Here is a 15,109-nt window from a genome sequence, read left to right as displayed (position 1 = left end):
TCACAGCACAGATACAGAGGCACCATTGTGTCCTTGGGTTAGTGGTAGAGGAAGTGTGACTTCAGAACCAGGGCTCCCCATTTCAGTCAAATATTAAATTAATTGTCAACCATATTGTTCTCTAACTTGGAATGCACAAAAGCGTACATCGACATAATGCATTTCTCAGTTGTTACAATTGCCACTTCATCTGTAATGTTTTTCCACAAATGAGTGAAAAGCTCAGAGCATATGCTGTGTTTTGAGAGTTTAGCCCAATGCCCAGCCCCGTATTTTCTGGGAATAGACAGGAAGACAGAGTGGATGAGAATGCCCAGGTTATCGGGTCCATTTCCTAACTACCATGTAAATGATAATATTCCTTCCACAGGCAGATCTAACATTATCTCTGAATACACTGCTGTTCTTGCCCCCATTGCTCCTATTGGAATGCTCTTCCAGAATCCCCTTCATCTGGTAGTTAAGAATCTTTTTCCAGTTTCCTATCTGTATTCCATCAAGACCAGGTTATAGCCAATTTCTTTTGTGTCAGCATTGCACTTGCACTTAGAAACTGTCCCAATGCATTTGTTGACAGCAATCACACCCCTCCTGGGGCTTCATTTTGATATGCTAAATCTCCTTTTGTCTCCTTTCATCACACAATGCTTCTCGGCCTCTTCCATCTCACCAGTGCTTCCCTGCACTGCTCCAGTTTAAATTCCCTCACTGACACACCATGCCATGGCATTCAGCTTCCCAGCCCTGTTAAAATATCTCACCTGACGCATCTTAAGGGACATTTCTCCTGTTTCTTTGGTGCCCCAGAGCCATCCTTTCATCCATGTCTACCGCTACCAATGAGGTCACATTGCAACAGAAGTTATCCTTATTTCCTACGTGTGTGTGTGTCCTGATGCTTTTTCTTATTAAATTTCATTCCATGACTCCCATTCCAACCCCCAAGGCCACACACTTTCTTTCCCTTATATTCAGGTTCTCCTTGTTCACTGGCAATGTCTCCAAACTTTGTCAACTCCAACATTTCATTAGCACATTCCTAATTTATGCTCCAAGGTCATTAATGAAAATGTTAAATAAGATGAGTCAGACTGATCCTTGACGAGCTCTGCTAATGAGCCCTTCTCCTGCCCTATGCTTCCCCTCACACAATCCATTGCTGTCTCCCCTTTTAGCCATTCCTCACCACTCTCACACCAAGCCCCTTCTCTTCCCACTTAACTAGATGTTTCCCATGTGGCACTTTATCAAGTGCTTCACTGATGTCCAGACAGATTAGATCTCCTACATTTCCTTTGTCCCAGGAATCTGTTATTTTACCAGACAGAGAGAGATATCATCTCACTCTGGCATGATCTACCTTTTATAAATCCAGCTAGGGTTTATCCCATTCATCATAAACTTCCCCACCTTTTTTTCTCTCAAGAACATAACCCAAAGCCTCATAATAATATTGAAGTTGCATCAAGAAGCTTTTAGGTCCCTGGATTGCTCTTCCAGGCCCAAACCATGTATCTATTTGCTCTTCAGTGCCATGCTTTATCACCTGTTAGACATGCCTATTAAAATATTTGCTGTCATTCCCTATTTCTAGCACATCCCAAAGACTGAGGGAACCTCAATTCACACAGAAGTGTGTGGCTTTTCTAATTATTACTTGAGTGCTTTGATTCAACACATTTTAACCTATAAATTACTCATTCACTGTGATTATCCATTCGAGAATTAGATATCTAAGATTTATTCTTCCTGCCCCACAATGAGCCAACCTACCACAAACCATGTGAGTTTATTCCCCAAACCATTCTTGTGCTCTCAGATTGTCTGCCCGGGCATCAGTGAGCTCCACCTGGAACTGCTCTGTTTGCTCTGTTACAAAGGAGTTTAAGAGCCACAAACTTGTGTTTGAAAGCCAAAAAATTATTTTCTAGGAAATATCTAAGGATAAGATAGGCAGGGACGGGGGGAAAACGTCCTTTCACAAAAGGCAGAGGAGAGGTAACATGGATCCAGCTAATCACAGCATGACAGCATGATTTGGGTAGGAAGGGACCTTAAAGATCACCCAGTTCCAACCTGCTGCCATGGGCAGGGACACCTCCCGCTGTCCCAGGCTGCTCAGGGCTCCTTCCAGCCTGGCCTTGGACACTTCCAGGGATGGGGCAGCCACAGCTGCTCTGGGCAGCCTGAGCCAGGGCCTCAGCACCCTCACAGGGAAGAATTCCTGCCTGATATTAATCTAAACTTTCTTTCAGGGTGAAGCCATTCCCCCTTAACCTGTCACTCCAGGTCCTTGTAAATAATCTCCTCCCATGTTTCTTGTAGGCTCCTTCAGGTACTGGAAGGCCACAATTAGGTCACCCCTAAGCCTTCTCTTTCCCAGGTTGAACAATCCAAATTTTCTCAGCCTTTCCTCACAGCAGAGGTGCTCCATCCCTCTGATCATCTTCATGGTCTTCTATTCAGACTGGGACTTACTGAAATGAGTATCTCTTCTGTACAGCTCCTAATTTCTGAACATTAGATGGTATTTTTCTAGTTTATTCTCATTGCAAATATAAAAACAAAAATTAATCCTTTTATCCTTCATCCAAGAAGGCAAAACCAGCATGACTTTACTCCAGACAGAATTGGGATTACCCCAATTTGCTTTAATCTAGTTTTACCTACAATCTCACTTTTCCACAGATCATTTATAGCCATACCCTCACCATTTCACTAGGCATCCCTGCCACACTGCACACATCAGATGCCACCTCTGTCACACCAGAGATTGCGCCACTTCCAAAAGACAAATGCCGCATCTCAGACCACAGCACATACCAGTAATAACATGCAAGAGTAGACATAAGGATGACCTAAAATAAAATCATTGTATTGACAATCTCAGTCGAGTTCCCTCCTGAATATTTACTCACTCATTTGATGCTGTTAAATGAACCCCCCAAAACCCAGCAAAAACCAGAAGGGTGAAAGCCATGGGAGAAAACAGCTTCCATAATCTCCGTGCTGCTTGCCCTCCCTCACAAAGCAAAGTGCTTGTATTGTACGTGGCAGCTTGTGTAAGGACAGGGACAATAGCTTTCCATGCACATTTTATCAGGATTAGAACTGCTGCGCCATATATAGAAATCTGTGATAAGTGCATTAGCAAAATTATGACTGTATTTTAATCACAGCATAACAACCTCACTGAAAGTCCCACTACAAGGCAGGCAAACCCAATAATGCTCAAGTCTGAAGCTGAATTTTGAGCCCTCCGTGAGTGTTTGAGTGGGTTCAAAATTAAGTAAAATGAGTTTATCTATCCCTATTTCTCTAATAATACTTAGCACTTAGCACTTTTCATCTTCAAAGCACTTTACAAACATTAACTAATTAACTATTAATTGGTAAATTTGAAAAGGTTGATAGGTGAGGTGAGTTTCGGATAAGACCCAGCAATACGGATGTTTAGTTTATCTGTGAATTACTTAATCATTAGTGAATCATAGAAATTAGAAATGAAAAAGACCTATGGGGTCACCCTGTCCAGCCTGCTGCCATTACAGGATTTTCCCTTACAATATATTCTCAAGTGCTTTGTCTAGTTTAATTAGAAATTATCCAAGCAATGGGGCTTCCACCATTTCCCTTGGGATATTCCTCCTCAGTCTAATGTATCTTTCTGTGAGGAGGTTATAATATCCAACATAAGGTTTTCCTTGCCATTTCATCCCATCGTTTCTACATATGCCCTCTCAGACCATTTCCAACAATTCTTATGCAGTTCGATTACATGAATAATTCTTCTCCCTTTTCTCTTCCCTGGGTTGAGCTGGCCCAGAGCCACCAGATACTGGAAAGAATTTATTCCTGAAGAGTGAAAGAGTAGCTTTTGTTGCCACTGAAGGACAATTCCAGCCTAAACCTGTATTCTAGATTAAACCACCTCAAACTCACTTCTCTGAGCAAAGTGGATTCCAGACTTTGAGCTCGGGTATCAGTCTGGGCAAAGCTCTCCCCCAGTAAAACCAGCATTTCTCCTTGTCCATAAAATCCATACAGCCTGTAGATTTCTCAGACCACCTAAAGTGATTCTCATGTGCTGCCCCTAAAGCCAACCATGGTTCTTTGGTCCTGAATCACTCCTGGTCCAGAACTGAGCCTAAGTCACTCTTATTTTCATTCTGAGAAACAAACTACATTCCTTTCAACAAAGAGGTCCCAGAAGACAACCTTAAAGGAGCTGGTTTCCAGGACAAACTGAGGAATGTTGCTGAGAATCAAAGCAGAGCTAAGGAATTAGACAAAACACCATGGTGTAAAAGGATACTTAAATTCACCTAGTACCAAAAAGGACTCAACCAGAATGATACCAGGACAAACTCACCACACCTCATCATTTTTTCACATCCTTGCCAACATCCAGCATTCATGGGTTCTTCAGCTACCTCAGACACTAGATATGTTCAAATTTCTCTACAGACATCCCATTTTCCTGTCTGTTCCCTCCTGAATGCCATTTGCAGGCTTTTCCAAGTCATGGACCAATACTGGTTTGGCTTCCTGGTTGCCTTTCATATTACACGCTCATTTTGCTAGAGTCAGTCAGCTGGATCTGGACATGCTTTGAATCCCAGGTAACCCAGGGTTTCCCAATGCTTCATCCACTGCTTCCTCCATTTTTCCATGCTGGGGATCCACAGGAAGAGATGAGATGTGACTATGTCAGCTGGTCTATTTAGAATTATTGTACAACAGATTTGGACTCCTGAAACATCACAGGATTTTACCAACCTCAGAGAGTCCTGCTGACTTGCCCAGGTGATCTGCATAATATAAAACAAGGATGATTTGAATTTTGGGACCTTTTTTTTTTCCTTTCCTAATTCCAAATGCAAAATCTTAACAGTGAAAATCTAAACAAACTCCAGCTCCATAATGAGCACAGACAAACATCTGTCACTCTTGTGATTTCCCTCCACCCTATGATAACAGATCACTTCTGGCCAGTTTACTGCAACAAAAATAAAGCTGATTATTTAAAGTTCTGAAAATAAACAAACAGAAGTAAATATACTTGACCTGAGACACTCTGATGAAATGCTGGGTCAGACTGTTTTAATTTGTTATGACCCAAAAAAAGTTGATGAAAGCTTCCACAAGATTGGACCGAGGTCCTCACCTCCAGTGGAGTCTGGCCCAGCTGTGGTACCTCAGAGCCAGCCTGATAAACTGGGGAGAGGGATGGAAACATGAATAGAACTCTTGAGGCTGTGCCAACTCCTCCAGCAAAGAAAGCTCCACAGATGTAAAGGAAAACCTAAAACTGTTTCCTTAAAGGACTTTGAAAGTTCTCCTACACATGCTTTGAGTCTCTTCCCTCCACCAGTGATTGCAACAGCACCGTAATAATTCCAAAAGTCTGAAACAACTTGAATCCAAACTTTGAAGGTGCTTTTTGCTCTGGAGGAGATATACTTTCAGTCCAGTAGAAAGAAGAAAAACAAAGCAAACAAAACTGCGAGTTCTTCTACAAAACCAGACAGTTTGTTTTCATTTAATGATGTGCAAAATGGTGCCAGTTTGAAGATGTATCAGCAAATGTTGTAAATATTTTGTAGCCCTTGATTCAGTTTTTAACCCGAAGGACAAAGTTGTTTTATAGAAGTCATCACCTTCCTATCATTTTTCCAGTTTTTGGTGCTTAAAAAGTAGTCAATTCAAGTTTTATTTTTCAAATCATAGGAGAAGATAAATAGTCTCCTTTCTTGTGTCCCACAGAAGTACATAGTGAACAGTATTAAATACAGACAATTCAACTGCAAGCTATTAGCATTTTTCATTCCTTAATTTGAAGGGGAACTATCTTGGGGAAAAAACATAGAAGAGTCTAAGCATATATAGAATTAAATTTTGGTGCTTCTCTGCCAAAAAATTTTTCCCTCACATCAGGAGTAAGATTTTATAAAGCAGTCAGTGATGAAAGGTCATTTCAGAAGGGGCTACACACAACCCACCTGAAAATGATGCTTCTTCCAGTATCATGCCAGGCATTTAGAAAAAGAAGTAACCAAACCCAGTGGGTCCTTGTCTGCACAAGAAATCCCTTCTTTTCATAACCCAAAACAGTGTAATGGCATTTTAGTCACATGTGAGTGCAGGTGGTGGAGCCTGGCTGAGCTTTTTCAAACTGGTAACAGGGATAAAATTGCATTCATATATAATTAATACATGCTCAGTCATTTTTGAAGAAAGGTATTTTTCAGGCAGACATTCAAAGATACAAGTTTTGATTTTTACTGGTGCTAAAACATTTCCCAGAGACACGTATATGTGTGAGGGACAGAGAACTTACACATTGCTCAAAATAAGAAAAGGACCTCTTAAATGTCAGTAAATACACTTGAATAACATAATTTGACAAGTTGCCAAAAACCCCAAAAACCAGAAACTACCAGCCCACCAAAGCATACAGGACACAGGAAGATGCTCACTCAGCCTTCCAACACTCCTAGGGACCCATCCCCTCTCAAAACCCAACCTCTCATTGGGTCAGCTCATGTGTACACTGAATGAATCCTTGCTGGAATCTCCACAACCCCCATCCCACGGCCTGGCAGGGTGGGGAGGGACCCCAGGGTGCAGGAGGAGGAGAGGACAGCCACCACAACAGCACTGGGGGCACGGGTCAGGGCTGAGCTGTGCCACAGTGCAGATGCTCCCTCGCTGTGCCCTCACATTGTCACATCCATCGGCGGATGGGACCAGCTCCCTACATTTATTATTTTTTTTCTTTCCTCCCCTGAAAATCAAAAAGCGGTTCATGAGTTGGTCGAGAGCCAGCAAAAATGAATAGTAATGAGCCAATTTCAATAGAAATAGGCTCATTACCATGCCAGCGGCTGATAAAACCAAATGCTCTCAATTCTCTCCAGCAAACGAGGTGCTGGAGGCAGTGTCCACCCTCCTGCCTGCAGGAAATAACTCACCATTTCAAAATTAAAAGAATCAAAATACAAGTTGGAGTTTATTCCTATGTTCATACCTCTGTCCCCCTGCAGGGTCCTTTCTAACCAGCTGGCAAAAAAAGCTCAGATACCACTCAGAATCTTTTTTAGTGAAAAGAGGGAAAAAAAAACCTATCTGTTTTCTGTACCTTGTTCATTCCCTGAGTGGCAATGGGAAATCCTGGGCAAACTCCAGTAGAAGAGACAGTCTAAGGCGCTTCTTTGAATTTAGCACATTTCTCTGTGCACAACAGGAGGCTACAGGTTTTCTGCAGTGTCAGAAACATACTTGCAACTTTTCAATTGGAAAAAAGAAAAAAAAAAAAATCAACAAAACCCCAAAACCCTGTGCCAGGCCTTAAGCAAAACTCCAACCACACAAACACATATATCTCAAGCCAAAACCCCAAATTAAAACAAAACCACAAGCTTCTCAAGCCATGAAACCACGACAAAATGACAAGAAGATGTGGATAAACAAGTCAGGATGACTTGGGGAAAATAAAAAACAGAAAAATGAAGGCTCCCACTCTTGATTTCCTCACCACCTGACAGTGGCAGGACATGAGGAGTGTGGCTGAAGAGCTAAAATCATTCCAATTTTCCCTTAAAAGGGGTTTGTGGGGTGGAGAGGGTGTCCTGAGTGGCAGAGGGGGGACATCATCACACATTAGTGATGGTGTCTCGCCCCCAGAGGAGACAGACAGACACAGGACACACAGCATGTTCCCACACTGGCGTGCTTTGCCAGTGAAAATTAGAGGAATTGTTCTCTTCCCTTAACCTTCAGAGGGGAAGAAACCTAAGCCAAATTTCAGGAGAAAGAGCCCGGTACTGTGGTAAAAATGGGTATAAACACCTTCTGTATAAATACCTCTTGTCAGATATGTTACTAAAGCAGAGTCATTTTTTTTTTTTTTAACCAGAGAAAATAGCACAGCCTGCATTACCTGGCTGCTCAGATTTCACCCATTTTCACATTTCAGTGCAGGTTTGACACTTGGTAGGCACTCCCTGTCCCACATCTCCCTCTCCCTGCCCATCCACCTGGTCAAGCCAAAAACATTTCACCTTCAAAAACAATTCTTTCCCTCTGCCATAAAATCTTGTGATGCTTTTTCATTGTAGCAGCTTGAGAGTTTTAACCATCCCCTCTTTGCCCTGCCAGCCATTTAAGCCCTGAAACTACAAGGCTGCTGAGTGGAGCACATCGTGCCTAGTCAGGGGATCTGGGGGGCTTTCTGCTGCACTGAAATAGAGCCTTTTAACACTGAACAGTGCAAATTGTCCACTGGGGACAGCTTCAAATGTCTCTACAATGCATATTTCCACTGCTTACTGGCTGGCTCTGGCTGAGCTGCTGCTACTTATTTAGGAGCCTACGAAAACTATTTTATAGATTTTGTTTTGCTAGAGTAAATATTAAGTTTTAAATACATTAAGAAAAATCGGGGCAGGAAGAGAAACGGATTAAATAAACCTTTCAGAGAGACTATTTACTTTGTATTTGTATTTTTTTTTTAACGAACTCCTTTCCCCGAGGTCAGGACACTGACATTTTAGTACACACAGGCTTTAAAAATGAGAGGCTCGCTCTCTCACATGCGCTTACTGAGGGCAGCTCCCCTTGTTAATATTAAACTTTTCTATCTGGTTATGACACTGGCTGATATAATAAAGCGGCGATAGTCTTATTATTCAAGCACTGCTGTGATAAATTATCTACACTAATTCTGGAGCCAAAGTTGTCTGGTTCCAGCTGGTGTTGCTTAGATCTGTCTTAAGTCATTAGGAGCCGGTGGAAAACTCTTTTTCAGAGTCCAGGTCTGACCCCTTCTTGTCCCCGGAACATCAATGTGTGTGTGCTCACAAATACAAAGCATGTCCTCGTTGCTAATCCACTTCAATTAAGATTTATTGAGAATATTTTGGCTTGTGGGGTGTTTGTCCCTCTTAATCTCTTCTCTTTCCCTCCTGTTATCTGTGGAACTGTAACTCAGCATCACCCACAGAGCAACTCTTCAAAGACAGAAAGTAAAACAATCTGCAAGTGATTCAGGCAGAGATCCCCTTGTTTAACAATGGGATTTCAAAGCTGAGTCTGGCAGGAATGATGATACAGCCTGGACTTTTCTCAGCCCCCTCTGCAATGCTTCATACCATTTGTACTCATACACACACTGCAGATCTGCACACAGGACCATGTTTACTCCTGGCCACACCTGATGCAGACATCACTCAGAGTAGTTTTATAATTTGGCTGAAAAACACAAACACCAAGCAGTGGTGTCCCCCCAAGCAAAGTATAACCCTCGACCACTCCACGCTGTACAGGTCTTGTTCTTCAGCTCCATTTGGGGCTGGTGGAACCCACGGTGCCAGAGGGCTGGTTCCATGTGAGTTTCAGTGTTTCTGTTCAACCTGCACATCCCTGTTTTGTCTTGCAAAGACAGGGTCTGCATAGACCCCTGGGATCACCAAACTCACCTCCCTGAGAACAGAGAATTGTTGCCTGTTCCTGAGTAAATCCCACAGTCTGGTTTTAAATGTCCCCTGGTCACAGTTCAGCCAAACTCAAGTCTGTGGGTTCAGTACAAGAGTAAATGTATGAAGTGCCAGGGTGCACACACAAAGTCAGACTGGGTGATCAAAGGGCTCCAAACCTGGGAGTGTACAAAGCAATTGAGCCTCCATTGCTTCATCCCGGGAACACATCAGCAACCTCAGACATCCTTCCACCAGGGAGTTTTCTTCTCAACATTCAGTAACTTCATCCAAATCTCTGTAATTTACCTTCCGTTTCCTTTCCCTCTTTGTCACACCATGCCCACAGCTTTTCTTTATCAACCAGCCCCTTCAGCCCACAACACAATCCACACAGAGCATGTTTGGACCCTCCTTTTGCTGACAGATCTTCCTGCAAACTCCCATCACTCCAGGATGATCTTAAGGCTTCACTGGAGCTCTAAATGCATTCTAGTGACCGCAAGATTTTTCCCTATTAAGTCCCCTATTGTCCTTTATTTGTGTTTCTCATCTTGCAATGCTCCCTGTATCATTCCCATATTTGCAGCTCCTCCCTATTGATATAATCTGCAAGTATTTTCCTTATCCCAGATCATTAATGAAGATGTTAATTAACACAAGAGCTCATGCTGTGGTAACTCACCAGTAGCCTCTTTGCAACTCCACGTCTCTCTGCTCAGCCTTGCCTTTGTTTCCGGCCCCTGTGCCGGGGTTGGGAGCACATGGCAGAGCTCACACTCCAGCAAAGCTCAGGGAGATGGCATGGCTTTGATGGAGGAGGACTTGGGAATGTCCTCCTGCCCTCACAGGTTCTCTGTAAGGTCCCCTTGCCCTCCTCCTGCCGACTGTTCAGTTTGCCCATCTGAAGGACAAGGCCACCAGGCAGGTAGGGTGGAAATGGAGGCTGATGGATGACCTGCTGCAGGAGCACAGGGCTGCCAGCTTCTCCAAGAAAATATCCTGCTCTGTTCCTCAAGTAAACACCAGCCTGAACTGTAGTGCACTCTAAATTGAGCAGGAGGTAGACTTGCAGGGGAGGCTTAAGGTGAGAAGGCTGTAGCCCAGGAAATCTGTAAATGTTGGCCTGGGCACACACACACACATACATATATATATATACATATATATGAAGAACTGTTGGTTCCTCGCTGTGTTTAAGAGGTTATTAGCACTAATAGAAAATTACAATTTGCTTAAGTTTCCCAGGACACCTCGCCTAAGAGAGCTCAGCAGCTCACCCAGCATGTCCCCCCATTCCAAATTGGTTTACATTAGCCTGTTCACAAAGAGAGCCAGATTCCTCCCCAGATAAAACCTGCACCAGCCATCCACTTTTTCAAACACAGAGTAGCTTGTTTTCACCTCTTTAAAGGCATAAATCCTCTGTAAAGATGAAAAACCTCTGCAGAACCGAACCCTTTTGAAACAGCTCTGTCAGCATCTGAGCTGCATCTCTCCCGTTATCAAAAAACATCTTGCAAGAGAAGCGCTTAAGAGAGACCTCTCCATAATGTTGTTTTTACATACAGAGAAAGCTCACAGGCCCTCCACAGCCCGGCAGCAGCCCTTTTTCGAGGCAAGATGAGTCAGGAGGAAAGGGCAGGTCAAGAACCCACGCTCAAGGTCAGCTCTGCACAAACACCTGCTTGTGCGGGGCTCGCACCTGCACGGCTCACAAACACAGCGGGGCCGGCTCCGTCCGTGCAGCCCCTGCCCTGCGCCACAGGGGCAGGCACGACCTCCCTCCCAGCTTTCACCAAAGGCAATCAAAGGCAAGACTTGGTTTTTTTCCTACCGGTCCCAGAAGGTCAAGTTTCTCCCCCTCCGACGTGGTACTTCTGAAAGGACTAATTGGGCCCTAAAGATTGCAGGTGTCCTGCCAGGCAGGCGCGGTGGCGCATGCCCCCTGCGAATTAAAGGATGCCTCTGGAACAGGGGTTTCTTTATGCACCCCCATTGGTTTTCCTCTGTATCCTTCCCTGACACGCACAGAAAGATTAAAATGAAATAAAATAAATCGAACTAATTTTTTTTAATTTAAAAATTAAAAAATAATTAAACTCATAAATAAAATAAAAATAAAAATTAAAATAAAATAAAATAATAAAATAAATAAAATTTAAAAATAAAAAATAAAAATAAAATAATAAAATAAAAAATAAAAAATCCAAATAAAATAAATAAAATAAAATAGAATAAAAGATAAAATAAAATAATAAAATAAAATAAATAAAATTTAAAAATAAAAACAAAAATTAAAATAAATAAAATAAAAAATCCAAATAAAATAAATAAAATAAAATAGAATAAAATAAAACTAAAAATAAAATAAAATAAAAATTTAAAAAATAAAAAATAAACAAATAAAAATAAATAAAATAAAAATCATAAAAATAAAATTAAAAAAATAAAAAAATTAAAATAGAATAAATAAAATAAAAAATTAAAATCAAATAAAAATAAAATATAATAAATAAATAGAATAAAAAAGTGATATATAAAAAATAAAATAAAATAAATAAATAAAATTAAATTAAAAATAAAATAAAATAAAAATAAAATTAAATCAAATAAAAATAAAATGGAGAAGAACATCAGCAGGGATATTTTCCTGCCAGGGTGGTTGGGTGGCCTTCCCGCTGTATGGGTGGATCACACCTTTGGAAGGTGTATTTCCAGGCTGTTCACCAGCTAGCTCACCACTGCCATTACCTGCCACACATAAAATATCTGTAAGGGTGAACAAGGCTGTTTACCGAGCTCCTTCCCCCCTCACCCTCCTTTTGTTTGGGTTTTGACTTAGCGTCAAGTTTATTTAAAGTCTTAAGGCTCTCCCTCTCCACCCTCCCAGTGCTTGCAGGAGTGTTTCTGTGCAGATCATGTGCCAGCAGAGCCGTGCTGGAGCTAGGACAGCATGGCCAAGGCCAGTGGATCCTTGCTGGAGGCAGCGGGACACCAACGGTGGCAGCAGGGATGTGCCATGTCAGAGCAACCTACTGCAGTGGTTCAGCTACGGGGTTCCTGCTCCAGCACATAAAAAAGAAGTACTTCACAAATCCCACTTTTTAGCTTTTGCCATTACCTCTCTTTGTGTAACACTCCTCCTTCCTCTCCTTCTGTTCCCAAGGTTCAGCTGTCCTGATCTCCCATTAACCCACCAGTTAGCCTCTGATATCTTTCTTTAAAAATGCCTATGAAGCCAAGTTACGTTTACAAAGCAGGAGGGACAGCCACCCATCCCCTCTGACAATGCCCAACATGAGAGGGAATCCCTGAGGATGCAGCAGCAAAGATCCAGAAGTAAACTGATAAAATTTGTCCCACCACAATGCTGGGGTCAGAGATGTCAGAGATCACCCTGGATTCAAGTTTTTAATTTTTCCAAATGTTTTTTTCTTCTGAATTGCTTAATATGTTGACTTCCCCTTTTCCTGACAATAAAAATATCATGAGAACCTGTTTCAATGTACTCCCGCTGCATGTCCACCAAATTTGTACAAGAGGAAAACAAGAGATGTATCAGTTGTCCCTACAAAGACCCTTGACAGAAGTTCTGGGCATCACTAAACCATCCCAATATCAAGAACTCAACACCATGAATTTTAGGGATCCTTCCCTCCCTCCAAATTCTCAAGGGAAACAGCTACAAATGGTTTGAGCTTCCTCTTCTTAAAAGCCTGATGTTCCCGCTACTACACAACCATTTCCCTTTCTTTCACCCTGGAGGTAATTAAGGGAGAGTCCTCTAACTTGGATTTTGGGCTGAATAGAGGCAATTGCTGCATCAGAGCCACTACCACAGTCACACATGGTGAAAGCCCTCCTTTATTGCAAATGCAACCAGCAACCTCCAGGCCTTTGGTGCCCCCAAAACAACATAAACCCAGGTGCTCTCAGACTGAGAGATGCAGAGAAGAGGAAATGGGAATTCAAACCTCTCCCCTCACAAGTTTGGGTCTAAGCCTCCATCCCCATCAGAAGTCCCCGCACAGGTCAAAATCTGCTGGGTTAAATCTCTCCAGCATCCTCCTGCAGGTACCAGATATGGTTAAGCAGCCACAAAAACTGCATGTCAGGCTGCATCAAATTGAAAACCACCCCTGTGGAGCTGCTGGGGTTGAAGACAGCTTGGTCCTCACAAGGAGGGGCAGCACCAGGGCTTTGAAAGAGAAATGTATTTTACAGCATTTCAATCAATACAATGAAAAGTGAGGGATTTTGCTTTGGAGCTCAAGCATCCAGCTACCTCCTGATGCTCAAAGAGCCAGGACACATTTTTAGGGAGAAAGCTCTCCATCTGCCCTGGGAGAATCACGTCTAAATGTTTCAAGGAGAATTAGATGAAGCAGTCAAACAGCAAACAATAAAAGAGTGAAACTTAAAAAAAAAACCCCAACCAACAAACCAACCCTAAAGGCCTGAGTCTTTCCAATATCTCACAATTTCAGGGGAGATTGCCATCTCATGTCCTACCTGCATCCAGCAGCTGATAACTCCTGCAAAACAAATGTCAACAAGGGAGAGCATGGCAGACACCAGCGAGGCACTGGAGGGATTTGGGGAGGGCGACAAGAGAGGAGAGGAGCAGCATCTCCTGAGACCCTGCTATGGGAGATGAGGCTGGCAATTGGCTCTTATCAGCATTTTCCTGCAGGCAGAAAGCCCTGACACCACCCTCCCAGGCCTGAGCCATCCATCTGGACACCAGGTCAAGATCCCCAGCCAAATGCTGGAAATGGAAGCTCCCCAGCCAGCTGCCCTGCACCCTCTCACACCACCACCGTGGGACTGGCGGCATCCCTGCAAAGCTCACACCGAAGCTAAGCCTTCAAAACACAGATACAGCTAAATAAAAGAGCTTCTCTTCCCTTCCCTCCAAAGGAAACAAAATTCAGCGTGATAAATGGCCATCCTAAACCCATGTAATCATTTTAACCCAATGAAACAAGATTTGCTCAAGTCACTGCAGGCTCTAAACTTGGGAGTGAAAGGTGGGAGCGACCTGGCAGAATCCAGCAGAGCCAGAGCTGCCCCAGGGAGCAGGGATGGATGGTGTCTCACCCCTTGGTACTGCCCTGCTGGGTACCCTGCCTGCAGCAAGCCTCCATGCCAGCTCCAAATTAACACCATCAATATGTGCTCCCAGTGAATCAGCTGGGAAGCCCAGAAAGGCAGGGAGGAGGTGGGGATGGATCACAAAATCATGTGGTATTAGGACAGGCTGAATCCTCCAGGTGCTGAGCCGGGCAGAGACAAACATCTCCACGTCTGCAGAAGTTTACTGCCAGTCTCCATTTCACACACTCAGCTTTATCCATCAGTATTTCATCTCCAAAGCAAAAAAAAGGAGCCATTTGGAAACAAACCCAAATATCTTTGCATTCCACCTTTCAAGGAAAGGTGGGGGCAGCATCCAGCATAATTTAATGCCCAGGCACAAGTGGGAATCACAAACCACCCACTTCCTTTCCAGGGACAAAAAAAATTCTTAGCTGAACCTATATGCTTTTTTCCATATTTAATAATTTGATTTTGAAGGCTAGTCATATCAAAGAGCAAAATATTCAATATCGTTAATTCAGTTTTGCAAA

This window comes from Molothrus aeneus, chromosome 3 (assembly GCF_037042795.1).
Source record: "Molothrus aeneus isolate 106 chromosome 3, BPBGC_Maene_1.0, whole genome shotgun sequence".
NCBI lineage: Eukaryota > Metazoa > Chordata > Aves > Passeriformes > Icteridae > Molothrus > Molothrus aeneus.
Note: the sequence above shows the minus strand (reverse complement) of the source record.